General features: G+C 41.9%; 2 protein-coding genes across 5 annotated transcripts in view; both read left to right on the forward strand.

Moving 5' to 3' along the window:
- The window catches only part of fgf13b (fibroblast growth factor 13b), a 260,311-nt gene extending 258,550 nt beyond the window's left edge, over nt 1-1,761 (forward strand). Inside the window, exon 6 of the transcript XR_012590438.1 lies at nt 1,750-1,761. The gene's annotated coding sequence lies outside the window, so the exon portion shown is untranslated. The remainder of the gene's footprint in view (nt 1-1,749) is intronic.
- LOC141753357 (transcription factor COE1) overlaps nt 1-26,996 on the forward strand; it is a 100,288-nt gene that overhangs the window by 39,500 nt on the left and 33,792 nt on the right. The gene's annotated exons all lie outside the window — the stretch shown is intronic.

Consider the following 26,996-nt stretch of genomic DNA (forward strand, 5'->3'; position numbering starts at 1 on the left):
TGTCATTTTGTTTTGTAATACAGTTTGTTTTGTAAATTTCAGACTAACAAATTATTTTTTTCAGTAATTTCTATATTTTAAGGTATGTCAACATGTTTACTTTATGTAGCTTGTATATCACACAGTAAATGCCATACAATGTCTAATTTACTCAAGCAAATGTGAACTTGAAACGTGAGTTTTGCTTCCTTTTCTACTGCAACTTATCTCAAACATGTCGGACATTGTGGCCCAAAAAACCTTACACTCTGTTGTAATTATCTCATGATACTCCTTTAGTCTTGGAAACTAGACATAGGCTTTTTCTCTATGTATTTTTTAATTAGTCTCAAAGGAAAACTCCCCAAACTTTCCATCTTGATCTTTATTTTCATAGTTTTTGCAGCGTAATTCTTCATCTGGTTGTCTGTCTCCACCTTGGGTGCTGTCTCCCCCAATTGCAACAGCAAAGTTTATGAGTAAAATGTGATAATTGATAAGAATTATGCAAAATAAAAAAAATAATTTAATTCAAATTCCAGCCGTAGTATAAAATCAGAAATTCTTAATGATCTTGAAGCAGATGGATAAGAAAAATTGCGGCCTGTAGCTTGGCTATTTAAAAACGGCAGGTTTGTGCAGCATGTCCCGTGTGGCGCAGGTAACGATCCTTGTGATGATTCTCTCTGACCAATCAGTGGTCTGCAGTGTTTTAACTCCACCTTCTAGTATCAGCTCAGCTCGCTTGAAACCTCGACTGAGGTGGTACCATCAGGTAATATCCACAACTTTTGGCTAATGGAAAAGCAAAAAGGTAGCGAGTCGAGTCGAGTAGAGCCGTGCCGTACCAGTGTAAATGCAGCATATGACGTACTGTCCTAGTGTATGATTCTAACTCAGAGGCCTTTCACTTGATACCACAGAGTAAGAATAGCATTTATTAATAGGACTGTTGTTATTGGTTTATGGAAAGAGCACACAAAGAAAAAGCCCCCTAAGCAGAGCTGGGCTGAGAACAAAGAGTTTGTATTTACTGTAAGCTCAGGTGACAATACATGACAAACTGAAATAGACTGGGTGGTGGTCTGCACTGTGTGTGTGTGTTTGTTCTTCCATATATTTGTGCTCCAGCTTGTGTGCGTTTACGTGTGTTTGTATGTGGTAACACCCTGGGCAGCTCGCCCCACAGATGAGATTTCCATCCGAGCAGGAAGTGGATTGCTGCCACTTCCTGTGCGGAACACAGCCACTCCATGAGTACTGTTTCATTACACACACACACATGTGCAGAGGCGACGTGGCTGATGGGCTTATTCTTACAGAGTTGATTTATATCTTACACTTGCACCTCTTATGTCTGTGTATACTCTGTATGTGTAAATGCAACATGCTATTTCCGGACTTCCAAGCTACTTAGACAATAGGAGGCGAGTTCAGACTGATGTTAGTATCTTTTCAATGTCTGACCTTTCACCTTTCTCTCCCTCTCTCCTCTCTGTTCTGTGTGCTCTCCAACTTCTCTTCTGTTTGTGCAAAGAAAACTAGACACAACTGAACTTATTATGTCTTACATTAAGGTAAAACGGTTTTATATCGTATCCATTTGACATAAGAAGTCATAGTTTGTGAGTTGCTTCCACCAGGAACTAGGGATGTCACAATACCAGAAATTTAGTAGTCGATGCCAATACCAGTGAAGTTCCACGATTTTCTATACCAATTCGATATCACAGTAAAAACGAAAGTAAAACAAATCCTATGTACTTCAAAATACACTCGCACAAAACTGTGACAAATATTGTCCAGAAACCCTCACAGGTACAGCATTTACCATAAAGAAATATGCTCAAATCATAACATGGCAAACTGCAGCCCAACAGGTAACAACAGCTGTCAGTGTGTCAGTGTGCTGACTTCAGTATGACTTGCCTCAAACTGCATGTGATTATCATAAAGTGGGCATGTCTGTAAAGGGGAGACTCGTGGTTACCCATAGAACCCATTTTCATTCACAAATCTTGAGGTCAAAGGTCAAGGGACCCCTTTGAAAATAGCCATGACAGATAATCAAGCTAGTATGACATGATTGGAACCAATGGATTTCTTAGGTTTTTTAATTTCATATGATGTCAGCATCTTCACTCTAGCTTTAAAACTGAGTCCGCTACAACTTAAAAACTGCAAGTTGCGTAAATGTTTTAAAGAAATTATTGGCGTTAAAAATAATTAATTTTAACGTGTTATTATCGCGTTAACTTTGACAGCCCTAATTCGAACATTTCGGAAAGTTGAATTTACCTTCTCCCAATACTCATGTTTACTGGACAGAGCCTGAACACATCCTAATGTAAATCAGTGGCACCTTCCGTTAACATTAGCTGTTAGGTCTGTGCAGGACTGTGCTGCTTACCGGCTGCTAACAGCTAACGTTAACTAGCTCTCCTCCTGACAATTTCAACACTGATTGTTGTTCACAATGAAGCATTATCGGGGGGAAAAATAGGGTGCGTTTCCTGGATGTGTCAATAGTGAGTTTACCGCGTCCCAAACACGGGTTGGCGTTCATCTCGAGCCCTGATGGTACCTGCGGTACTTTAGAAAAAAACGAGTACTGTCACAGTTTCTGAATTTTAGCATTGACTTGGTGCCGAAGTATTGGTTCTCGTCACATCCCTAGTGTGAACTTGCAAAGCCAGATCTGAATCGACATCTTGTATGACTGAAATAGACAAAACCACAGACATGTAAGGCTTTACTACACAGACGAGGCAAGTGGTCATTCAGATACAGTACAGACAGGCAGACAGGCAGACAGGGTTTGTGAGCTACTGTTGTTGCTTTTTATAATTAGTTCAGGAAGCTTCGACAATCGTCTGTCAGTAAAGAGAGGCGGTATCAATCTCCGTCTGACAATAGCAGGAAAGACAAACACACACACAGCTCTGCATTCCACCACATTACACCCCTGCGTGTGTGTGTGTGTGTGTGTGTGTACACAGTATAGTCTAGTGTTTATTCGTGTATCTTGTGTGCACAGTTTACCCACAGTGAGGAGACTCGCTCTTCTGCAAAAAGCCAGATTCCTTGTACATTTTACTGAAGCGCTTCAGAACAGAAAAGGTTGTAATCTCTCTTTCTGAGATCAAATGAAATTTTAATGATGCCAACAGACAAACTCTGTCACTGCAGCAGCAAACAGCGATGGGACGCAACACAGAATAGAAACACAGAATGTACACTACGATAGAGCATCCTATAGGGAAACATAAACATAGTTCGTATATGATTGGCGACACGTACGGCTAGTATAAGAAGAACAGTAGAGATTTTTTAAGGCAAAATTATATGATAATGAGTGTTTATGACACAAAAAAATTAAAAATGTCAAATCAAATGTGTATGTAGGAGAAAATACGTTAAACCAGAATAAAAGCACTGAAGATTTATCAGAATGGGAATGTAAAACATTGAGGCGGGTGTAAAAACCTTTTCACCTCAGCAGTATATTCACTTAACTGAGGCAGATAATAAATATACAGAATCTGCCAAATTGTCTGCTCTTTACTCTCCATCCGTCCAAGTTTCTCTCCCCCCTCCGGGCCAGAGCTCTTGCATTTAGTCAGTAAACTGAAAATGTGTTTTTTAGGAACTGTTTTACGGCGATCCCACGCTGTGTTTACGACTCCTCTCGCCCAGGAGGAGAAAGGCCGAGCCAGCAAGCAAGGAGGCCACAAACATGCTGCTGAACTCACACAAATCCTGCTGAACTTGACTGGGTTTCTCCTCCTTCCCTCTCGCCCTTTTCCTTCCCTCCTATAGTCCTTACTTCCTCCCACTCCATCCCTTGCCTCTTACTTTTGCTGTCCCTCCTCCTTTCCCTTTATCATCTCCTCATCCCAGCCATTTTCACCTTCAGTCCTCCCACCGTTCCTATTGTTTCTTACCTTCTTCACTCCTTATTCTTTCATTTGTCTTTAGGGGTGGAAAAAAAATTATTCACCTATGTATCGCAATTATTTTTTCTTTTTTTTTTACGATTTTGAAATGGATTTTTTTAATGCCAGAATCGATATATTTGCTTCATTTGAGTCTATGCGGAGGTAGAAGGAAGTTACCACTTTTATTGTTGTAGTCTGAGTAACGTGACGTCATATCCGTTCCGTATCCTTCAACCAAAACAAACAGTACCCAGCCAGCCGTGGCGAGCAGAAACCGGCAGATACGACAGAGCAGAAAACGGCGGAGGGTCTGCGTGGATACAACCTGCAACCTCACATTTTAAATCCAAAGTGGTAAACACTACACATACAGTAAAGTATGGAAAACACTTTGGGTTTCACACATTGCCAGGAAAAGCAGAGCTAGACATCGTGGCTGTCATGGACAGGAAACGTTATCGTATTGCGGTAACGTGCAGTCAAGCCGGCCGTCACTCTCGTCTCCGTGGTCAAATCGGCCGACGCTACAACTGTAGAGCACCCATATACTGATATTTATGTTAAATACATTCAAACGGCCCCGATGGAGCCCCACCATGGATGTATAAAGAGAACGGAGCTAACGGGAAAGCTTGCGACGGACTTGGCGAAGTTAGCGGATGTATACATATGTGTGACTACGTCCGGTTTTCAAAATAAGGTGTTAACAAAGGGAACTGTATATAAAAAATACATATATGGAAATAAAATGTATTGGATTATATTCACCATAAGTATCAAACATTACATGCCCCTTATAAATTAAGTAGAAAATACCACTAATTTGTGAGGGAAATGTCTTTGTTTGATTTTTAGGTTGCTGGAAAAAAATAAGAAGAAATGCCTGATAATGACTGATATATATGACTTCAGGACATCTCTGACTACATAAATGCTGAGAATCAAACATTCTTACTGTATTAATTTAGATATTTTCCAAAGTAAAAGTCCCAAGGATTGTATGATTCAACTTTTTCTCATGGTCTAGTGCTAAAAACAAGTTAACAAAAATCACAAATCGTAATATCAAATCGCAATGCTTAAAAATCGTAATACTTAAAAATCGCAATACATATCAAAGCGCCACCCAAGTCACGTGATAGTATTGAATCGGGAGATAGGTGTATCGTCCCAGCCCTATTTGTCTCCCAGCTTTCCCTCTTCTCCTCTCCTCTCTCAACCCTCGTTTGTTTCTCTCTCCCTCTTCCTTTAGCCCTTGCCTCCACATTTTTGCTCCTCCAACCATTTCCATACCGTTACTCTTACAAAGATATGAACAGGTATATACAGTATACAGTATGTATGCATCCATGCATGTTTGCCCTTGTGTATAGGATATTGTAGGTGTGTGTGTGTGAAAAGGTGTTCATCTCATCTCTACAGGGAGTTCAGCATCTTCAGCTTCTCCTGAACACAGAAGGACGAAGAAGAAGGAGGAGGAGGAGGGAAGGCAGATTCTGAAGCGTTTTCTTTGGTCTATCCAGACATCTCAGAGCCTTCCTTCTGCTCCTCCTCCTCCTCCCTCCATCTCTGTTTCTCACCCGCCACCTCCCGCTCCCTCACATTAATTCAGCGAGGTACTAAATATTTCTTTTAGTAGAAAAAGCGATTTCTCTCCGTGGCTCGCTGGGGCTGCCGCTGCGCTCGCCAGCGCTTTCACCCTCTCCGCACACCTCACCCCTCACCCCAGCACACATGGGAAGTGCTTTTTTTATGGACTAGCCAGAATTATAAATGTTCAGCTGTGTTTATGGCTTATTAGGCAGTTACAGGAAGGAGGGGAGCATGTGTTTTATTGGCTTAATTGGGAAAGAACAGCTTCCTTGCTGCATTAGCACTATTTTCCTCTCATCAACGGCCTTGGCTGGCGAGTCGTTCGCTCCGTGCAGTCAAAGGTGCCCTCGCTGTGCCATTCTTTCTGCTGAGGACGAGTAAAGGGCTTCTGTGCACGTGTGTCTGTCTGTTGTCTTTGGATGCGAGTGTGTGTTGCAGAGTTGGAGCTGAACGTGCACAGACACATTGCTACCAAACAACTGAAATAAAATCTTTTCTGTCTTGTGAATGAGAGGTAAATGTATGTATGGTTGTTTTCTAAAGGCTAAGAGTGTACGTGTGTGCGCATTTGTGTGTGTGTTTGCAGGCAGGGATGCGTCCTGGTACTTGACTGTGAAGCTGCTCCTTTCATTAGTCAAGAGGAGAGACGATCCTGGATACTCCTTTGAGTCTGACAACACAGAGCGATCTTGTAATGTGTTTTATCTCTTTTTGCACCCCTCCCTCCCTCCCTCCTCCCACCACTCCATCCCTCCCCAATCCCTTTAATTCTCCCCTCTCTCACCTCCCTCCCTCTCCGGCGCGTGTTGCGCTCTGTCGCTCCCCCAGCGTCTGAGGTGGAGACTAAACAGCTGAGTTATTTATTGTGATGTTTTCGTGGCCGCCTGGTTTAAATAACAGTTTGGTCTCTGCAATCCTCCCTCTCATCTCTCTGCCTTTATTCTCTCTTTTTTGCTGCTCGCTCTGTCGCTCTTTTTCTTGCTCTCTCCCTCTTCCCCCTCCACACACACACCCCTCCTCCCATCATGCTCTGGATAATGGTACATTGTTAACGGGCTGTCTATTGTTTGGGTTGTGTTCTTGGCTAAGTGGAGGGTGAATATTTTTTAGATGACAAACATGTAAGCTCGCTGCCAGCCATTCTGATCTGCTGGGCTGGAGCTAGTTATACACAGAGCCGTCTGAAGCCCGCGTACCCTCAATCAGTGGAGATTTACAGTGTACGATGGTGTCACAGCAAGACTTGTGTGCACATGTGTGTGTGTGTGTGGGTACGCCTTGTGCATTACTGTGACACCAGTAAGCCTGTAAGTCTGAAATACAGACTTGGCCTCACTGATTGGCATTTAAAAGTTGTTGTGCCAAACTGACAGTGTTTTTTAGATTCTCGGTTTCTCGGCAGATGAATATAACTCTCAGCGCTCTCATCGCTCTCATCTCCGGGGACAGAGAGCAGCTTTTAACTTAGTGTAACTCATTTTACCCACCTAAGGACGACATAGCTCCATGATATAAATATAATAAGTAGATTACCAGCTATTCCGTTTTTCAGGGCTGAATTCACACAAGATCTGTCAGTGCGGCGATTCGCTGCAGGGTCGCGCGGCAGTGTGGGAGTGTCACTAATGTTCTATTGACTGCACGACAACTAACGTCTTTTTTTCAATCATGGCTGGGTTTTAGAGCTCTGAATTGCCGGTTATGTGACTGGCCACCGCAGAGGGACGTTGGGCTGCGTTTCTCTAAAAGTTGATTCTGTTAAACTTTTCCGCCACATGCCGCTGCGTTTGTTTTCTGGCCCCCACCGCCGCAGCCCAAACACACTACCTATATTCAAAAGGAATGGGATGTCTGGCGTTTTCGCTGTACGGCTGGATCTGGTGTGAATGAAAGTCATTTTTGTGACTATAAATTGGAGGGTTTTTTTGCATTTAAAATTGGCTTATTTGACTTAATTTGACTTAATGATAGACAATAGGCCTTGTGTTTGCTTGTTAACTAATCATAATTGAAATCATAGCCCCCGTTTCATATCAACACTGATATGAACTTAGACTTATACTAACTTAGATTTGGCCTTTTGTTTACATTAGGATCATGGATCAGGCCTTTATGTCGTCTTTTATATGGTGCTAATGTAATACTGACCATCAATTATTAAGCTAGAGTAAAGAAATAGAACTGGGAATAAATTTCAAACTTACCGTGTGGGAATTAGAACCAAATCATTTGGTTTAGGCTTGAAAATTTGTGTTATGAAACTAGTTTCGGATGATCCTATAAAAGACGTAATGGTTTTACTTGTAATCTAAATGTATAATGGGATACCTACAAAGTGCAAGTGCAAATATTATGTATTATTTACTACATCACGTCTTATTTTTCACTGCCATGCACTAACTGCTCTTACCATTTACACACACACATATATATACATATATATATATATATATATATATATATATATATACATATACACACACACACACACACTGACCTACCTTAAACCTCCAGAAACACATCTTCGGTCTCTCTCTAGGCTTTTTAGACCTAGATCTATCATAGCTGAGTGATGCACGTGTGAGTGTGTATATATACACACACACACAGCATTTATGGCAGCAGCTCCATTGTGGATGTGATGGAGGGTGTGAAGCTGCATTTTAATGGATGATTATGTTTTATGTTTTCTCTACAATGACCTGCACTGGCAGACCAATATTGTTCCCCTCCCATCCCACCCCACCCTTCACACACACACACACACCCATACATACATTTCCACTACTATGGCTACCCCCCTCCGTAATATCCATCCACCATATGCCCCTCTCTCACACACACACACACACACACACACATGCACACGCACACAATGCTCCTCCCCTCTCACCCTGGCTGTGTCGGGGTGACATCAGGTGCTCTCCTCTCTCTTTGGGGCAGAGAGGAGCGTGACTTAACATCCAGCCTTTATAGTAAAGGACATTCTCCTCTCTATTACCTACTGATGGAAAGGTCAACCAGCATGAATAGAAAGGTTGGACCCACTCATAATGTAAAACGCATGCTCTTCTCCTCCCCCCCTCCCCTCCTCCCCTCCTCTCCTCCTCTCCTCTCCTCTCTACATGCCCTGTCAGCACTCTCGACACCTTGCCTTCCTTAATCTGACACACCGAATAAGCGCGAGACGGAGAGACTGACAGGACTCTGTCAAAATCACATCCTGTCAGTGTGTAGGGGGAGATGGAGGAAGAGAGAGAGATACCAGTCCTCTATCAGTGCTGAGTGGCAGAGCGGGACAAAGAAGAAATTATTTTGAATTCTGAGGACCATTAGCATGACTATAGATGCATTAAAATGCTAGATAGTGGGAGCAGAGAGGGGGAGGCGAGCGAGGAGAGCGCATGGAAGAGGGGAAGTGGATGTATGAGTGTATCATAGTAACTTCACTCCATTCTTGGATGCTTACTCAGTCAATTCCACGTTCATGGCAGTTAGAGCACATGGCGATGTGGAAGGGGAATCATTTTAAGAGGAATTTAATCAAATTGTTTTGATCGCTCAAAAGTGGGCATGACCTAGAAAGTATGGCGCGACCATAGAAATAGCATTGGAGTAGAACGGACATTGAACCGTTTTCCGTGGTCGTTCGACTAGTACAAAGGAAAAACAACGATCCTTGTTACTTGTTATGTTGACAATAGAACAATCGTCAGTGGGGCCGTAAAGTGTGGTTGCAGCTTGCCAGGAAGAAAACGGACACAGCTCCGGGATGGATGGCTGGTTAGCTAGGTAGCTTGTCCTTCTCCGGTGCGGCGGGGAGTGAGGCAGAGGGACTGTTATGGTACGTGTCCACAGCCTCTGTCCTTTCCATGCTTCCCATTCACTGTCTATGTAAGCAGCCGTGCAATGTATTCTGGTAGCGTGGTGGCGCGATTCGAGAGACGGTGCGTCACATTGGCTGCTTCTCATTTGCATAAAGTTGAGGTCTAGGCTACTTGATGTAAATCATGGGCGTCCGACTGGAAACTCTCGAGAAACTTTTAAACTAAGCGTCGTCGATCCAAAATAAAGACAGATTCAGCAACTGCATGGCTTATTTCTCGCATAAAATGTTTTCAGAAACACACCTCGGTGAACTATTTTCGTGATAAAAGAGAAGAAAGTTTCCAAACGAGCCGCCATGTTGGTTCCGGTTTGAAAGCTGGGAGCAGCAGCCCACGAGGGAAAACATTCGTCCAATCGGGTGCCTTGTGTCTAGAGGCAGCCCATCAAGAATCCAATTCTGGGAAGTGAGGCGATCCCTCGCGATAAAACACGCCCCTGTGGACCATTGCGTACCATTAGTCCCAGCGCTGCTGCTGGCTACCAGCCCACTGTTGGGCTCATTTTCTCTTACAAGTTTTTTTTGTACTTGGTAGGACTTTGTACAAACCTTAACTTCCTTCCTCCGCTGCACATATCCGTTTTCTACCATGATCTTTTATTATTTGTGCAAACAAATGAACTAAACTAGCGAATTGAACTAAACAACAGGCAGAGGAGAAGAAAGAATACTTCTTCTCCTCTTCACTTCAAAATGTCTTTCTTTTACCTTCGTCTCAAATAGTCCAGGCATCACAATTTCCCAAATACAGTGCTAATAAAATAACCACCAGGCTATCCCCCACTCTCTCTCTCTCTCTTTCCATCTCTCTTTCAGCACTAATTCAGTCAATGTTGCCTGGGAGGAAGTGTGACGCCTCAGATACCTCCATTACATCACCAATGGAGATTACACTGTACAAATATCGTTTTTAGCTGCTATAGCTTCATGACTTAACCAGCTAGTCGCTACTTTTATCTGTCTGCTCTTTGGTGCTGAGGAATAGCTTAGAGTGGGTTTATCAGACCTTTTTTTTTGTTGAAAACAGCTTCCTGCTGAGCTGGAAAAGGTGTTGATGAGGGCACTGACTGAACAGTAAATGTGCAGGTTGTAAAACCAGAACAGTGAGCTACAAAAGACTAAAAGGTTTTGTACAATTACAGAGTTAGGTGATAATTCTCTCTGGGTTCAAATGAACATCCACATGAACAGCTGGTCCTTCAGAGTTCACACACACACACACACACACACACATCTGGCTGTGCTTGTAGTAAGAGGCAGCACCTCTACTGTACCTTTGTCTCTACTGTGTGTGTGTGTGTGTGTGTGTGTGTCCCAGTGTCTTTCTGGACCGATTCTTTCTCCCTACATGTGCTATTAGACCCTGCCATTGTCTGTGTCTTAGCTGTGAGCTTTAATCTAATAAAGTGTGTGTGTTTGTGCACGTGTGTGTCTCTGTGTGTGTGTGCGCAAATCAATAGTGATATATAATTCACTGCATCCCGGCCCCACCACTCTTTATACCCACACATACTGCCTATTTAATATTGCATGAGGACACACACACACACACACACATACAGATGTGGGGGCAGGGGGAAGGAATATATGTGTGATGTGTGTGTGTGTGTGTGTGTGCGCGCCCCCCCTTAGGATCGTAAAAGAGGGTCTTTTACGCCCCTCTAACCTCCTCTGCCTACGTGATCTGAGTGCAGTTTTACCTCTTTAAACTTCCCTCTTTCTTACACTTCCATCAGCTTTTCCATCTTTCTCGGTCTTTTCTCATTTTCCTTCTTTCTTTTTCTAATCTTTGTTTCTCTCTTTCTCTTCTGTATCTATATCCGTCTCCTGTATCTATATCCGTCTCCCTCCCTTTCTCCGTATTGTTTTGAACCCTTACCCCTGGGGTCTCCACATTCACTCCTTTTTCTATGTGAATAAATAAGAATTCATCTCCACATTTAAATAGCTTCAGGGTTTCCGGGACACACACACACACACACACACGCACGCACACACACGCACGCACACACACACTTACACACTTCTCAGTCATGTTTATAAATCATTAGAGTTTGGGGTCACCGGGGGTCACGTCTCTCTCTCTGGCCACCGTGCTCCATCCTGATTGGTTGTTGACACTGCGGGCCACTCAGCATGCCTGTTAGCTTAGCTGTGCTTTTACCCTCACCTTGCCTCCAGTGTGTGTTTGTGTATGCTGAATTATTTAACAGTTACTGCCTCTGTTTATGTATTTCCATATGTGTATGTGCGTACATGCGAGTGTGTGTGTAGGAAAAGCTCAAAGACTCAAATGCCCCCCGTCCTCCTCATCCTATTTGTTAGCTTAGAGTTTCATCAGATTGAATTGTACTTTATTCACACACAAATACGTGCACAAACACACACTTTATCCTCGTCTTTCGGGCATTCATATTTCATATCCTTATGACTCTGTATGAGTTGCTTCAGTGTGTTTTATTGCAACATGAAAGAGCCGCTCCATAAACATGTTAATGGCTTTGATCACATAATGAGCTGAACAAATAGGAAACAACAGGGAGATTAAACAGAAAAGGATTAAAAAAACGGTATGCACACTGCCTGTACAATCTTGGTTTGTCTGAGTGGGAGCTAATTAGTGGTTTACGCTCTGCAATTCTTTTACACCGAGAGACTTGGCATAACAGGAAGTTGCATTGGCAATAGTCAGGGAGTCAGACGCGTGCACACTCTTTAACACACACTGTACGCACACTCACACATGTGATATTTGCCATCATGATAACATCCACCCATGACAGAGAACAAAGGGGGGAAACTGTTAATTGAACGAAGGCTCTAATTAAATTGGGTCATGTGTTTTTAAATTATTAATTGTTTTTCTTTGTTTAATTGGTTGAGAAAGAAAGAGAGAAAACACTTAAACAAATCTTTTCAACAACCAGTGTTTTTTTTCACAGTAAACATTTTGACATGTCACAGTAAATCACAGCTGTAAATAATAAAATAAAAGATGGCTGAATTCCATTTAGCTGCTTCGGATTCAGGGTCCTGGTATTGTTCATGCTGGCTAACTGTCACGGCTTACTGCGATACTTCAATAGAACAGAGCCGTTATAATGTTATTAGTAACACTTGTGCTTTTTCTTTATGACAAGTCATAATGTGTGTTGAAGTTTAGATAAAGCCTGGCCCACACTAAAAGAGTTTTCAAATCTCAACAGATGAGAGAGACCCCACCCTCAACGACATGTTATGATATAGATATCCGGCCCAAAATCGGCTTGATTCTCGTGTAGTGCGTACCCACCACAAGCAGAGTAACATTTAAAATTAGAATAAATATGACTTGTAGTTGATGATGTAGCACTTTTTAATGCTGCCGTTCTTGCAAAAAAAACTTGTCTGTTACTTTTGATGTAAAGACAAATTAACACAAAGCGAGGAGAGGAGAGATAAGTGGAGGAGTGCAGATTTGTTTCTATTTTCATCATCTTCCCGTCGTCTGTACTCCTCCTGAGTGGAGCTCCTTGTTTAGGAGTTCTGGCTTGTTTTGTAGTCAGAGCGTCTCTTTTTTTTCTTCTTCTTGTTTCTTTTTTGGTGTTTTTGTCGTGCGTCTTCCTTGTACTTCTTCTTCTGTGTTCTTGATCTGTGAGGTGTTGTGAGTTGTTTTGTCTGGTTAATTACCTACACCCCGGTTGGGAGGTGAGCGCTTGACAGTTGTCAGCGCTGTGTGTGTGTGCGTGTGTGTTTGTGTGTGTGTGCGAGTGAGAAAGAAGGAGGTGTAAGTCTGATTGTATTGCAAGACCTCACTTATGTGACAGTATGTAGACATGATGGCTTTGCTGTCGTTCAGGTACTAGTCAACCATGCTGCCACTCTCTCTCTCTCTCTCTCTCACACACACACACACACACACACACACACACACACACACACACACACACACACACACACACACACAGTGAGGAGTCTCCCATTGTACGCCGTCTCTTGCTGTCACTTTCTGTGGAGGTGGTATTTCTTTGATCACAGCAGCGACACTGATTAAAAGGAATGATGCCTGTCGTGAAGGCAGCTGTATTCATAAGACTAAAGGGGGACAAGGTAGCATCTTTCTCTCTCACACACACACACACACACACACACATCATTTTCTTTATTTATCTCTTTCTTTTCCTCCTAGCTCTCACTCTCCCTGTTTTTAAATACTCGTCTTATTGTCAAAGTTAATTTCTCTGTTGTTGGTGATGCAGCCCGCTGATTCAGTTTTTTTCAGCGTTATGTACGTGAACATGTCGTGTGAGTGTGTGTGTTCCTGCATGCTAAGCGGTGTGCCAGATCAGGTAGTTTTGAACAGGACAGCAGAACCTGTCTTCTTCCTCCCCTTCATCTCTCTTTAACAAGTTCATTTATTCATGAGTGTGAACACACACACACACACAGACACACACACACACACACACACACACACACACACACACTTTGGTTGGGTGGCAGGACGATAGACTGTTGGCAGATGAAAGAGAGAGTTCCTGAGCTGTTGTTAAATAGTCTGTCAGCATGACACAAACACACACACACACACTACCACATACACTTGAATTGAAAGTTACTGGGGGGAAAAAAAAAACGAGCCATTTTGTTTTCAGATTTATAGATTTTAATTATTAAAAAAATGTAAAAGGGAGAAAATAATAAGCATTAATTATTCAGAAACGGCATGTTAATTGGCTCTTGAATATTCAAAACAAAACAATCCCATGAATATTCAGACGTATAAAGAGAGGATTAGAGAGCGCAAATGAAGAAAAAGCTGCTCTTCTAATGAGAGGAAAGGAGAGAAAAGGAGAAAGTTAATAGGTGGTTGAGAGGGAAGGACTGTGACAGCATAGAGGAGGAGGATAAAATGAATAAGGAGGGGAGGAGGTGCGGCGGAGGAGGAGAGAAAATGAGATGAGGAAGAAAGCGACGGTGAGGAGAGAAAAGCAAAACAGCGAGAGAGTCAGGGGGGTCTTTTGTGTTTTCACCATGATGGATGACAGTGTTGACTAAACGAGCTAAATTAGAAGCTTTTTCCTGCAACTCTGTTGAAATATTATTAACACGCAGCAACTTTAGTGAAACATATGATTCAGCTGCACATAATGACCTTGGCTATTGATTTGGGAATAGAGGCAGCGGTGGTGTTTTTGTACTGGGGGGGGGGGGTGTATCACATGGTCTGTTGCAATGCAGGTTATATTGTGTCATTAAAACATTAACTCCTGAAATGCCTTAATATACACCCTCTCCCACATGCACACACACAAATTTAATAGCTTTAATTAGGCGGGCATGTGTCCGGTCTTGTAATTAGCTAATAACAGCAACATGGATGTGGTTAATTAGTGGTAGGAGGTGCTTGTGAATTAGAAAAGCCAATGACACCATTACTGGAGAAAACAACACTGCTAGCTGAAAATACATACAAAATCATGTTTTTTAAAATCGGAAAGTGTATCAGCAGTGTTGCATAATGTTCAAAGTTATTAATTGGACAATATATCATGAGTAATATTGTGTTACGTCCTCTATCTAATCATCTCTATCTCCTCTTTTTTTTTTATGCCTCCTCCTGTTCATCCTGACGCCGCTGTGATGTCCACAAAGGTAAGAGAAGTGTGTTGTTTGTTTTACACTTTGTGCCTTTTAAAGGAGCATTACATCATTTCAGCCTAATCTCTCATTACACATGAAAAGGAAGAGATTATCTGAAGAGCTTGTCATCTTTCTTCTCTTCTCTTCCTCCTCCTCTGTCCTCCTCCTCATCCTCCACTTAATTGGTGCCCCATCAACCCGTTAATCAAATTACTTCTGAACCAAAATTGACAGTTTTCATTAATTATAAAGGATTATTCTAATTGCAATTCAAATTTATTCATTTGCAACAGACGGCGCTCAGTAATATTTCAGTGAATTAGCATATTAAATGGAGTGGTTCGTACATTAGTTATGTTAATGTATGCATATTTCCTTATTTGGACCGGGTGAGCCATATGCGTGCCACGCGGGCAGTTTGTGTGTGTTTGTGTGTGTGTGCACAGGTGAGGAACCTGGACAGCGTTTAATTTGTTTGACAAACGTAACTCCCTCACCTCCTCTTTTTTCTCTTTTTCCTCCGTCTGTCTCTTCCTTCCCTTTCACTGCTTCCCTCTTCCCGTTTAGGTCACAAATGAACCTTTAGGTTGCTGTCCTCCAACAGTTAACCTTTAAAGTCCAGGAAAATTCAAATCAGAGATTTGTTTCTGAACACATTATGCATGTTAGATAAGTGCTGAAAAGACTGTGAACTACGTAGTGCGGAATTGTGGAGTTAGACTGTTTTTCTCCATTTTTGTGTTTAGGATTTTTTTTTTTTGGCGGGCCGGAAACTGCCTGAAATCATGGCTCGATGACGCACTGGAGCCATCCTTAGCATAACCCCTCCACTAACACTATATAAGCTAGGGATGTCAATCGATTAAGATATTTAATCGCGGTTAATTGCATTATTGTCCATAGTTAATCACGATTAATCGCAAATTAATTGCAAATTGTTTTATCTTTGTCAAGAGATTAGTCAAGTATTTAATACTCTTATCAACATGGGAGTGGGCAAATAAAGTTTTTGACCCAGCCGCAATGTTGAGTTCAGTTGAGGAAATACCAAGCACCGCCCACCAGCCGCAGCAAACTTTCTCATTTTAAAGCTAAACAGTACACTACAAGATGTTTCTGAAAACATTTGAGGAGAGAAATAGGCATTACAGTAACAGAATATTGATGCCTAGTTTGACCGTTTGATCGGAGTTAGCAAGTGATTGACAGCTGCCTCCGTTGAATGAACAGCCAATAGGAACACTCTCTCTCTGAAATGACCTGTGATTGGCCAAGGTCACGGGCTACAATGTCATTTTTCATTGCCTGCCAATACAACCCATATGACCTTCTGCCACCTCTAAGGTTTGGTTTAGGCAACTACAACTACTTAGCTAAAGATAGGAGAAGATTGTGGTTAAAAAGGAACCAACGTTGACTGCTGGTAAGGGACAGGGTGTGAACAGCGGTCGCTTAGTCAAACCAGTTGAACCCTAAAAGGTTTTGTGGCGCTATGTCAACTTCATAATACTTTGGCCTTTGCTTCTGACAGACAGCAGTTATCACATGCATGACCACAAGAGGTAATTGTCAGAAAAACATGAACACAGAGGTTGTTTGAAATGTTTGAACAAATGCACCAAATGGTGTTGAAGGAGTGGAAACAGGATGGAGAAAAAGAGAGAGCTTTCTCAATCAGCATCGTTACAACTGAGAAATTCCCTTTGCAGTGTGTGTGTGTGTGTGTGTGTGTGTGCGTGTGTTCCTTTGTCATTGGTCTTACAAATAATTCATGTTGGGTGGGGGGAAAAGAAAAGGAAGAGGAGAGGAAGGGAGTGATGAAGGAAGTGATATTGACAGGAACCTCTTCCTCCTCTCTCCTCCTGTCTCCTCCTCTCTCCATCAGTCACTCACTCAAACACACACACACACGCACACACACACACACACACACTGACACACAAACAGAAAGCCCTACTAGTTTGGTAGATCTGCCTGCTGCACTGCAGGTCACTGCTACTGTTGTCTTATTACCTCACCAAGACTGTGAGTGTGTCTGTGTTTGTGAGGATAGTTGGAGTAAAGTGTGTGTGTGTGTGAGAGCAACAGAGAGAAGTAAAAAGGGTAGCGAGCCTGAGCTTTAGATCGATTTGAGGTAAGCTGTGTGTGTTTGTGTGTGTGCGTGCATACATGTGTGGCCTAGAGCTAGCGATCCTTTAGCTGCTCACCCTTCACTCACCCCCCCACCCCACCCCTTTGCCTCCCCCCCTCTACTCTGTCCCTCCTTCTACCTCTTCTCTCCTTTTTTCTTCGCCCCCCCCCCCCCCCAAATCAATCTCTCTCATCTATAATTCAACAGTTTGCCTTCAGCCTTTAAAATATACACCACAGTAACCTCCTCCTTCCCTCCAAGTCTGTCTGGCCCCTCATCTTCACCCTCATCTCCTCACTGTTCTCCCCCCGTTTCTCTCCCTGCGATGAAACAGTATTTGTCTTGGAGGTAATCATGTTGTAATTTAATGTTATCATGGCCCCAAACTGTAGAGTCACAGTGGTTAATATCTTATTAAGGGCCATTACGTCCGCTGTGTCTCCTGTAGGGCTGCAACTAACCATTATTTTCAGTGTCGAGTAAACTGTTGATTATTTTCTTGATTGATCGATTAGTTGTTTAGTCTATAAATGTCAAAAAAATGGTGAAAAATGTTGATCAGTGTTTCCAAAAGCCCAAGATGACGTCCAGAAATGTCTTGTTTTGTCCACAACTCAAAGATATTCCGTTTACTGTCATAGAGGAGTAAAGAAACCAGAAAATGTTCACATTCAAGATGCTGGAATCAGAGAAAATTACTCAAACTGATTAATTTAGCTTGCTAAATTCTTAGCCTCTGTGGCTTCTAGACGCCGACAGTAACATTAATATTGCCGTTGCTTAGCAGCGGTGTTCTCACGACTTAACCACTTGAACGCCAAGCATATCGTGTACAAGATTTCCCATGTTGTAAACACGAGCTCACGAGTTTCATTTGAAGGCACCAATGGCTGTGCCATTGTTTTCTTATGGGGAGAGCGGTGCCGCCCGACTAGGCAGACCTCGGCTGCCGCTGACCTTTCAAAGTTCAAGAACAGCTGCAACTGTTGTTGTTGCGTAGAAACAGTGTATAGCGTTCCTTTCGCTCTTTTTGGGGGACATATTTTACCTGCTGCCTCTGCAAGACTTTGCACCCTACCTCGCGGTGAGGGAAGAGCAAATGTCTTATCATGTGGAGGCAGCTTTAGTGTGGAAAAAACGGAAAATGGCTGAATGTTATCAATGTTATCAATAGCACCTTTAATACACAAATGAATGATCATGTGAACTCGTCAAAACACAACTTAGTCTGTAAATGTATTGACGATCCTTCACCGTATACAGTTGCAGCTTGTGGTCCATAGATATTAATGACTGTGTGTCACTCTGAGTGAGGGACACTGTGCTGCCGTGTCACAAACTGATGACATCAGTGTCACCGTTACATGTAACAATGATGTAATGACACTTGTACAGGTCCATACCAGTGCTGAACAAGTAGACTGTGCAGGTTATTAATACTCACTTTATCTCAGCCCTGGCAGACAGTACAAGCCCCCTCATAGACATCACACAGGCTGGCTATCACCACCCTGGCCTGCTCTGTCATTTAAATATGCAGAGATGACAACAATGACAGCATTAATAGTAATGATAGCAATATGAAGCTAAGCCCTCATCATCATCATCATTAGCATATCTCCTGGGAGATGAGCCGTGATTGACAGCTAGCTGGGTGTTTTTTGGGCTGCAGCTCAGCTATCAATTACCTCTGTGCATATCAACCATCATTATGTAAAATAACTCCGCTTCGCTCGGCTCTGCTCAATTCTCTTAAGTCTTGTTCCCTCGCATAACTCACTTTCCCTCTCCCGTGCATTTCCTCCCTCCCTCCCTCCTTACCTCCCTCGCTGCCTTTTTTCTTTCTTTTGCACTCCATTTCGCTCCCGACCACTCGCCCCCCTTTACTCACACTTTCTCCTCCTATGTGTCTAGGTTTCTTATTCTTTCCGCTCCTCTTCTCACGCTCCTGTTACTTTTTAGCTCATCCATAGCTCCGAGTGTGTGCTGTGTGCATGTGGACGACTTCCCAGGTCCTTTTTTTTTTATTTATTTTTTTGCAATTGACAGCACGTTTTCAGCCGCTGAAGTTACTTTATACAGTAAAAGTTCTTGTGATTCTCAAGTATCTACCCAGTCACCAGGAAAAAATGTTGGCATTGAACGTTTCTGCAAACCAGGGATACGTTGAATGGCGATGTTTTTGCATTCGGTCAGAGCAAGTGACGTATTTTAAAGAGCAAAAAGGCACACACCTTGAGATGGATGGGTCCAAAAAAACACAACGCTTTCATCCAGGAGACCGCTGTTTGTGTCCCGTGCGCCACATTACAATCAGCTGTTAGTAGGGCTGGGACGATACACCTATCTCCCGATTCGATATGTATCGCGATTTTGAAGTATTGCAATTCTACAAGTATTGCGATTCGATATTACGATTTATTGCGATTTTTTGTTTGAGGTTTTTTTTTAACACTAGACCATGGCGAAAAAGTTGGATCATACACTTTTACTTTGGAAAATATCTAAATTAATACATTAAAATGTTTAATTTTCAGCATTTATGTAGTCAGAGATGTCCTGAAGTCAAATATATCAGGCATTAGTTATTAAATTTTTCCCAGCAACCCAAGTAGTGTTTACCACTGTGGATTTAATATGTGAGGGTGCAGGTCGTATCCACACGGACCCTTCTCCGTTTTCTACTTTCTCGTTTCTGCTCGCAGCGGGTGGCTGCTGTTTGTTTTGGTTGACTGAAACAGAGCAGCTATGACGTCACGTTACTCAGACTACAACAATAGAAATGGTAACTTCCTTCTACCTCCGCATAGACTCAAATGAAGCAAATATGTTGATTTCAAAAGCGTATTTTTTATTTTTTTTAAATCGCGAAACCTTGTGAATCGTTTTTTTTCCCACCCCTAGTGACGTTCAGTGTCATTTATACATTTGTACAAGCGTAGTAATTTTAAGCTCAACCATGTATTTCTTTCCTGAACCTAACTCTAGTGGTATTGTTGCGTTGTTATGTTGTTACATTATTATTTGAACACAAACCATGATCTTTTTTCTAACCTTAACCAAGTAGTTTTGTTGCCAAAACCTAACCAATCATTGGCATTGCATTTTTGCAAGCGTGATACAAGGCTGATATGAAACGTATTTTTGGTTCAGAAACGTTGACATTCAACGTGTCGGTGGTTTGCAGAAACGTCCAATGCCATCTTTTTTTTCTGGCAGCTGGGTTTCAAGCATAGAAAGAAAACAGATACACAGCGCTGAGCATGGTCAGTGCAGTCTGGAAACACACATCAGTCCTCTTTCATTCATCTCAGTTTGTAACATAACATTCATTGTGAGGCTTTAAAGTCCTTGGATCATACTATAATGGCTGTGAGGTTGACAAATGACGTGTTTATAGAGCTGAAGTGGTTGGTCGAATGACATTATTGGCAAAATAAGTCAAGCAAAAATGCCAAACATTTGCTGTTTCCTGCCTCTGAAATGTGAGGATTTCCTGCTTTTCTCTGTTTTATATCTTTGAAAATCGAGTATCTTGATGTTTTGGACTGTTGTTTAGACCAAACAAGGAATTTGAAGATGTTACCTTCAGCTCGGGAAAAATGTGTTTACTCTTTTCTGACTTTTAATTAACCAAACAATTCATTAATTAATCGGGAAATAATAAATCGTTAATGAAAATAATCATTAGTTACAGCTGAAAGTTGCTTGAAAGAAAATTAATTAAACCTTACATCATACAATGGATCATTTATACAGATGATCAGATTTCAGTTTAGCTGTGTCAGTATAGTTTCCATATTATGCAAGACTTGGTGAAACTCACATATTATCGAACCAAGACTAAAGTGGATTTCCAGTTAGCCTTCCAAGTAAAATGAATGCATCTTCCTCCTCAAATTCCTCTTCATCTCCTTGCTTCTTTCTGTCATTCCAATCTCCCTGATCCTTTTAAAAACACCTTATCAGCTTGTAAATTGGTTTTGATTGACTAATTGACTCTTAATTTGGTTACAAACCACAACAAACCTCTCTGACTTCTGATTCTAGGGACTGTCCCTGCACTGTGGTACAAGCCCTGTATCAGCCAGCATTATCTCTGCTGAAGTGCCCTAGAACAAGACACTACAAAGGCAAAGGAAACAAAAACAAGCATTTCCTCCACAGGAAGCAATGCATTATCACATTATTATTGTGATAACAGCCGAATAGAGGGCGTAATAGTATTTCATATCCTTGTTTTCCCTACTACTCAGATAGCAGGCACGGGGCCCAGCAATGCTATCTGATGTCATCACATTAAACAATAACAAGCACTCAGTGTAAACAGGAAACAGGAAGTTGATCTCTCAACAGACAGTGAGGGAAACTCTCAAATACTAGCTAGATTAGTTATTTGAACTGACAGATTAGGAGAAAAAGCATGTTTAACTGAAAGGGTGGTCAGTTATTGTTATAGTGACAGTATACTAGGGCTGCTCGATTATGGCAAAAATAATTGTGGTCAATATTGAGATCACGTTTATTTAGCATGATTACTCATTGACTTTGGAAACATCAGGCATTTAGAAAGAAAATTTTGTAGCTTACATTTTAAAGTAGAATGCATCAATCTGGTTCACTTTGAGAGCAAAATTAAACATTGTGCTGTAGTAAACAATGTAATCATAAACACATTGGTTGTATAGATATTAATTGAGATGAAACGCTGTAAAGGAAAGGAGTGCGCTGGATTTATAACACAAGACAAAACAAGAACGTCATTGCAAAAAAAGAATGCGCCACAATAATCGTTGATGATTATCTTGTTTTCATAATTGTTGGAAATAAATAAACGGCAAAATCGTAATTGAAATACGATTCGAATTGCACAGCCTTAAGTATTAGGGCTGGGCAATATATGGATATTATATTGATATCGTGATATGAGACCAGATATTTTCTTAGATTTCTGATATCGTAATATGGCATAATGGTTGTCTTTTCCTGGTTTTAAAGGCTGCATTACAGTAAAATTATGTAATCTTCTGAATTTAGCAGACTGTTCTAGCTGTTCTATTATTTGCCTTTACCCACTAAGTCATTATATCCACATTACTGATGATTATTTATCAAAAATCTCATTATGTAAATATTTTGTGTAAGCACCAATAGTCAACCCTACAATATCGTCGCGATATCGAGGTACAGTATGACCACATGCCGTAGCTCCTATCCACACTGACTTACAGTATTTTAAATGATATTCAAGTATGTTTTGAATCCCACGTTGTTTTTGTTCTTCCCCTTTTGTGCAGACCGGTGTTGTTTTGTGAAGCGTGCAACCAGTAACTGATCAGTTACTGGCAGTTACGCTGGGTACACACGCATTAGCAAGTTGTTTCACACACATGCACATGGAGGAAGATAGTGAAAATCATCCTTCTGTCAGAAAGCTCTGCCAAGAAACTTGGCAGGCAGGTGAAATAAGACATCTAAAGGGAAGCAGGGAGACAGAGAAGAGACAGAGGAGGCAGGAGCAGCAAAAGCACTGATCTGTTGTTCAGTTTGTCTGCACTAACTGACTGCAATTTCTCCACCTGTCAGCAACAACTCACCAGAACACTCAGTGTGTTTGTGTGTGTGTATGTGTGTGTGTGTGTGTGTGTGTGTTTGGAGAATTTTTTTTGTTTTTTTCTCTTCCAAGGCGGCATTGTTATTCTTGGCTCAGTAGAATAGTGAGTCTTTAGGGAATAAAACGGACATAGACATTCAGTCTTAGACACTCACACTCTTTTTCACACACACACACAGAACGCTGGAATTCCCCCGGATGTCACCCTTGCCCTGTTGTCATTGTAACTGTTTAAATGACAGGAGGGTGGTCAAAACAAGCTCCCACAATCCTCTTCCTCATTCTCTTCTTCAGTTGTTCCACTCTCTGTATCCCCCTCCTCTTCTTCACTCTTCTTCTCTACATCCCCAACGCCCTCTCCATCCCCTCGCTCTGTCACTTCCTGTCTCTCTCTCTCTTCAGGTCTGTGTTAGCCCTATATATTAAATATTAATGTCAGTTGTGCTCTGAGCCATAATTGCCATCTCAGCCTCTGAATAATGGATGTAACTGTGCTGTTCACCACTACACCATGGCTAACAGGCTAAAAAAACAGCATCCAACCAGGGGTTTTCTACATTACTGTGGGTTACAGGCTAAATAAGACTAGCATCCTAGACTGGTTGATTACATTATAACAGTCGCTTAAAAACACAATGGTTGACCACATCACCATTTATTATAAGCTGGAAAAAAAAACAGCCTTACACTGTGGTAAACTTAGTAGTCAGGTAGTCAGGTTTCACAGCTTCACTGTAGCTGGAAGCAAATGACAGATAAAACAAAGTTCAACTAGCAGGTTGAGGTTGAACAACTAGAAGCTAAAGAACTAGGTATTTTTCTCAGGGGTTAAACCAGAGATAGTAGGAGAATGAATACTGGACTAACATTCATCAGGTGGCCAGAAACACGACACCCAAAATCAATGCTTACGTTGCTTTGTGTCTGCTGGATTTGTAAGTATAGGCAATGTTTGCTAACAAGTTAGCCAACTTTAAAGGGTGATAATACAGTGTGCCATGCCGCAAAGGGTACAGCCAACATCCAACTACCACGTACGTGCTGCGCCTGCGTGAAATAACTCCATGCCAGCAGATGGCGGTAGTCTGTGTTCGTCATTCAATAAGAGAAACTACATGAAACAAGGCAGCGTCTGCAGGCCATTTTCACACCACTCTCACTCACCACTTAGCTTCATTCCAGATGGCCATGTCATCGTGAAAATATCCGTGTATTGGAATGATCAGATGAGATGCAGATGAAAAATGTGTTTGCCCTCTTGACTTCACTCATTTGCTAGCTTTCCTCATTTTCGTTTCTCTTCTCGTGCACTGATTCATTTAAATCGAACAGCCAATCAGAGTGATTTAACTCTCCGACGAGCTCCGCCGCTGATACAACATGCTGAATCGGACAAAACGTCGCCAACACAAGCAGACTAGATGGCCCGAAATTGGCGGCCGACTATGTCATGGCCTTAATCATGCCTTAGTTTATCCGTAGTTTCCCTTTCCCTTAACTACAACCTTTCCCTAAACATAACCATACTGAAGTTGCCATGCAGATATGCACAGATATTGCAGAAAGTGAGAATTTGAAATGTTTGAATTGAACATTATCCAATGTTTTGCAAAAAATCATCCGATATTGACAATCTTGTCTTGCGATAGACTCGGCAGTCAACATGTAAGCTGACAAGCATTGGGGCGCCTGGTGGTCTGGTGGTCAATTCCTGATAGGGACCCTTGTTGCATGTCATACCCTTTTCTCTCTCTCTTACCATGTTTGTATCTACACTGTCACTATCTAAAAAATGGCAAAATGCCAAGAATAATAATCTTGACAAGGGTGTAAAAAGATCTTGTACCTTTTGTCTTCCTTCTTTCTCCCTACATTGTTTCTTTACATCTTTATTTTTTACCCTCCGCTTACCACCATTCTTACACCTCCCTCTCCAGATGGCGTGTGTGTGTGTGTGTGTGTGTGTGTGTGTGTGTGTGTGTGTGTGTGTGTGTGTGTGTGTGTGTGTGTGTGTGTGTGTGTGTGTGTGTGTGTCTCTTTGTGTGTGGGGTCAGCTCTCTGAGTGTGGTACTCACAGTGTAGCAAAGGTCAACAGCGCTGTTATCACTTGAACATGATCGGGCCTCGGAGAGAGGGAGTGAGATAGAGGAGAGTGAGGGGGGGGGGTGGGGGAGAGTGCTCCCCTCCCCCACAGTCATTCAGACTCTTATAATTGCCCGGTTTAATTGGAGGCCTCTTAACGACCAGCGACTGGACCAGCCAATCAATTCACACAAGGTGTCTGTGTGTGTGTGCCCGCGTGTGTGTAGCTGCAGGGCCTTTTTGTAGCGGAGTTGATTAGGCCAGATGGGGTCAAGTGAAGGGGGAAGAGGAACGCACACATACTGCATTAAAATGTAGAATATGTTCTGTTGGCAATCAATGAGAGAAAACGCTCTCACAGGAAATAGACAGAGTCGGTATATGGAAATGTAAAAAAAAATAAAAATAACGAGCGATATCATAAGATCACCAGGGAGATAAGCCAATGATAAACGGTAATTATTTGGTCCATGAGGGGGGAAATTGATATTGTTAAATTGATGGGTCAGAAGAGATTGTGGGGATGATTTAGGTGATGTTTTAAGACATCCTCATCTTTCTCAGTGGTGCAGCATTAGAGATGAGATCCTTTCTTATTCACCTTAGCAGAAACAGGATTACAGTGACCACAGAGCAGAGGTTGTAAAGAAGTACATTTACTCAAAGCACTGCACTTAAAGGAATACTAGTAACGACGTAGAGATGAACAGGCCGCTGTATTGTTTGTATTTTGTGTTCCGACAAGCGCAAGATACAAGTTTCTGCAGACGGCAGTAACAGTTTGTGGCGGTAGTGAGCTGCAAAAGGCTGATTGTAAAGAGGAGACTCGTGGGTACCCATAGAACCCATTTTCATTCACATATCTTGAGGTCAGAGGTCAGGGGACCCCTTTGAAAATGGCCATGACAGTTTTACCTCGCCAAAATTTAGCCTAAGTTTGCAGCGTTATTTAACCTCCTTCGCGACAAGCTAGTATGACATAGTTGGTACCAATGGTACCGATACCAAACCATACCAATTTGTTAAGTTTTTCTAGTTGCATATGATACCAGTGTGGCACTAAAAACTGAGTCAGCTGCCCACCGTGACCCAAGAAACTTTAAATAGTTATAACTTCTTTAAAATGTATAACAACATTGACAACGAAACTGTAAATTAATATGGATTGGTCCTGTCATTGCCAGTACCCAATATACTTGATGAGGGGAGTATTGGATCTGTGTATCTGTGTTTCCGTTTTGTGGTACTTTATACTTCTATTCCATTACATTTCAGACGCAAATTACATTTTACTTAGTGTAACTTTGACGTATAACATCACCTAAACCAGCTAAATCAATAAAATACTTTAAATGTAACACTGAAAGCTGAAAACTGTTTTTCAGATTTAGTATTTTTGACATAGGGCTGGGCAATATGACCAAAATCTTCCACCATTTAGGTCATTTCATGTCTCAATAACGATATATATCACGATATAGCATGTTTTCTGGTAATTCAAACATCAAAAGTCTGTATGAAATAACCACCTGGTAAAGCCTATTTTTGTATACTCCTGTGTGAATTAAATACTTGACAAATGAAAAGTATTTTTCTCATTTTCAGAACTTGAGTGCAAAATGAACGTAACAGTTTTAAGTAAATAAATAATTACAGGCCTAGCCTATATCGCGATAGAAACAATATAGAAAAATATATACGATGGACATTTTTATATTGTTTTGATGATATATATCGTCATATTGCCCAGCCCTACGTTGACATTTGTTCTTCAGTATATTTTATTGTTACTCAAGCTTGATTTTTAAATGCAGGACTTTTTCCTGGCCTGGAGTATTTATAAAAGATCTCCCCGTTTCTTCCACCACTGCTGTAGTCTTTTCTTATAATTCAGGCAGATGAGCCGGGGCGTGTGTGAGCCTCCAAACCACCTCCTTTACACAGACATGTAGAGCGGTGGGTCAGCTGAGGCGGTCGTGTTAACGCTATGCTAGTGTTGTGAGAAGGACTAGACAGTGGGAGGTCAGCGGGGGTCACCGTGGCTGTCCTCCACTGTGATAGGCTGTCACCTAGGGGTGAGGGGTCAAGATAATTAGGCATGCAGAATCCCAGCGCCGGTGTTCTAACGAAGCCTGAGCTCGTTAACGCAGA

This window comes from Sebastes fasciatus, chromosome 16, assembly GCF_043250625.1.
Source record: "Sebastes fasciatus isolate fSebFas1 chromosome 16, fSebFas1.pri, whole genome shotgun sequence".
NCBI classification, from domain to species: Eukaryota; Metazoa; Chordata; class Actinopteri; order Perciformes; family Sebastidae; genus Sebastes; species Sebastes fasciatus.